The following is a 3536-nucleotide window of genomic DNA, read 5'->3' as shown; positions in this document are numbered from 1 at the left end:
CTATTTCAATATCACAAAGTGGACACACTCGATCTACCGCAATCTGATCATTGTTAGCTAACTTTATGATTAATGTCTCGTATAACCGTTGGATTTCACAACATAGCTTAGGAATAAATTCTTCAGAAATAAAAGACCTCGTAACTCAAGAATCAATCAGTACTTGTGCATTTACAGAATTCACGGGAAGCATACTTGCAACCACATTCAGACTCGGCACGGCTTCTTTCATTGATATGTTAAAAGTCATTGCCTTGGGATGATTCTGTTGTGGTGGCGGAGGTAATGCCAAAACCGTTAGATTGCTGACGGACATTGCTGCTCCTCTACAGTCTTTGGCGATGTGTCATTTTCTTCCGCATTGGAAACAAGTGGCTTCTGCCTTCCCTATCGGACATTCCCCAGAGTAGCGTCCCTTTTGCTTGCACTTGAAGCACGTGATGTTTGGCTTGTTACAAATTCCAGTATGCTTCTTCCCACATGTTCTGCAGTCAGGTATTGGCGGTCGGATAAGTCTTTGTTGATTTGGGGCTGGGAGTCAGTTACCCGTCCTCTGGTTGCCCTGCTCCGTCCTTCTAAAATTCACATTTCCCCGGGGTTGAAACCTAGGCCTTCTATTGGAGCGGTTCTAAAAACTTCCTGGTCCCTTTTCCTTTTGAGACGCTTCACTTTCTCCCTTGATAATCATGGCCTTCTAAACTACGGCTGTATATGTCATCAGTTCAAACACTGCTATCCTACTACGGATCTCTGACTTCAATCCCTACTGAAACCTCTTGGCTCGCTTTTCATCAGTGTCTACCTGCTCAGGAACAAACCTAGTCTATTCAGTGAACCTGGCTTCATAGTCTGTGACCGACAAATTTCCCTGCTTCAACTCCAAAAACTTGATTTCCATTTGATTCTTCATGTAACGAGGAAAGTACTTCTCTAGAAAAAGATCGGTAAATCTATCTCAATTCACGACACCTTCGACTTCCAGTGCTTTTTCAGATTCCCACCAGTAATTGGCCTCTCCTTTCAAGAAGTAACTAGCAAAATCCGTCTTTTGGTCTTCTTCAACTTTAACCAACGCAAAGGCCTTCTCCATTTCTTTTAATCAAGCTCTTGCCTTAGTAGGATCTGCTGACTGCTCAAATTCCAGAGGCTTCACCGACTGGAACTGTTTAAAAGTAACTACAGGTACTGCTGGTGGTGCTTGTTGTTCTTTGTTGCTGAAATCGTTGCTGCTGTTGCAGCATCTGCTGCTGCATCATCATCATTTGTTATTGCATAAGGTGGAACATTTGGTCCATTTGGTTATTGTTATTCTGACCCTCGATATTACCATTAGACGACTCGGTTCTTGTTTTTCTTTTTGGTGCTATGGTTCTCAGTCAACCTCATCGCTCGGCGGTAAACTGCATCGGTGCGAACATCCTCCCGCCTTAAATCGGCAATCTCCTGGGAACCTGCCCTATGTATCTGATGAAGTCTCTCCTTCAATATATAATATGGTTGCAGCGCCCTAACTGGTCCACACTCCTGCGTCTCAAATAATCCAAGTATCTCTCTACACTGATCCTGCCATCTCTGCATCTCCTCTCTCTCACTCTGATACTGCTGATAAGGTACCATACGGGGCTCACGAAGATTCGTTCGAGAACCTCTAGTAGGCAATGGCACTGGTTGTGACAGCCTCAACCCCGGGGTCAGGAGTTGACGTCACCAATAATAATAATAACAATCATTGGTATCAGAGCTTCAGGTTTGAGTCCCTGATTTAGGTTAAGAAGATAGTCAAAAGAGTGCAGGAAGGTTCATAGACGTCAGCAATTCAATCAGAGGAGCGAGTCTATGAGTTCAGTTAAGGGTTTCAGAGATGTAACCATGATGTCTATTAGGGATTGTCTGGAACTTCCCTAGATTTAAGTAAGTCTCCCTTATATATAGGTATCATTGTCAATGTCTAGTTGAGGTTTCTAGTTTCTTTTCTCGAGCAAGTGAATCCGATCATGAAAGTTCAGGTGGAAGGGTAATAGTCAGCGGCTGCCATGACAGCTGAGTCTCATAGTGAATGTGGATTAGTACTGAGGTTTATACCTTGAGCCCTTATATTTCTTTCCTCGGAGGTTCTATCGGTTGATTGGGGCAAACAATACATATGATGTGACTATTTGTTTGTGTGACAAAGGGTCTGGTGGGACACCACCGAATTATATGATGTAAACTGTATGGTACTAAGATTGGCCATCTTACGTACTTGTATGGTTGCTCCCAGTCATATCCGCATCTCCTTCACATCTCTTTTAGAATGGATTATCCTGATTTCAAATTTTTATTTGGTATTTTATGGCAATGAATTTCCTTCGGTAACCACTGTGGTCAGATCGTCCTAGTTATGGAAAGTAAACGAAGAGTTGACCGTCAGGAGAAATAAGAGTTCTGTATCCGGTTGCTATTTTGGAATGATGGCAACAGTAAGGATTTGTGACCCATTGGAAAAGGTTGTCGTTTTAGAAAAGTTAATTCAGTGATTATCGAGTCTATGGCAAATGATAGGGAACCGCCTTTAGAAGAATGGTTGGCTAAAACTTGGACTAGTAGGCCTAGCAGAGGTCCTTAAGTTGACCTAGTTTGCGAGGTTGCTTATTGGTAATTGTGGTTGAAATAGCCAACCCCGTTTTATTAGTTGGTTAGTGATACATATGGTTATTAATATGTTATGTGTCATAGTATTGTGAACCGTGGAGTGGAGTGGTGGAAGATGGTTAGTATACTTGTTGGTGGTGTGGTTGATATTGATGGGTTGATATGGTTGTTGGTTGATTGTTGGTGTCGACTTGAGTCCGACTGGTAGTCAATAATATAGAGGAAATGCCGCCCAAATTTTTGGAATATACCCTACTTTTAAAGATACAACATATACTATGATGTGTTACTGATGTTTCCGTTGATACTCCAATTGATCAATTAAAAGAGAGGATTCATGATTCGATATTGAAGGTTCCAGCTTTAGAAAAGCTGATTCCGTGGAAGATGGATCAATTGTAAGAGATAAGAAGTCGCCTTGGGAAGGATGGTTGATTGAAGCTCAAACTAGTGCGTTAGCCAAGTCTGTGATTCTTAAGATTAACTTGAGTTACCAATTTACCCTTTATGGGGTGATGCCTAGTATAACCCGTCTAGCCTTGCGGTATAGGAAATCTGTTAGTGTTGTAACTTAATAGTGCTAGAAGGTTGTTTGGTGGTTGGATTGAGAGGGTATACCATAATGTTTAGTACCTTTATATTCCAGTTTTCTGCGCTGTTGTTGATTTTGCTACTGTTATCATTGCTATTGTTGCTAGTGTTGCTAATCTAGATATCTTTTATAAATGGATCCTAAGAATAAAAACATAGGTGCTTTGATTGGGCAGCATTTTCCTGACACAAGTGCACCGTTTGAACGGTGACATTTTTGATATACAATCTCGTTATAATTTTGAATAAATTTCCTGTTATATTTCAGGAAAATGCCACCCAAGAAAGCTACCCAGTCTAAAGAAGATAGTAGT

The sequence above is a fragment of the Apium graveolens genome, chromosome 11, assembly GCF_009905375.1.
Source record: "Apium graveolens cultivar Ventura chromosome 11, ASM990537v1, whole genome shotgun sequence".
Classification (NCBI taxonomy): Eukaryota; Viridiplantae; Streptophyta; class Magnoliopsida; order Apiales; family Apiaceae; genus Apium; species Apium graveolens.
Note: the sequence above shows the minus strand (reverse complement) of the source record.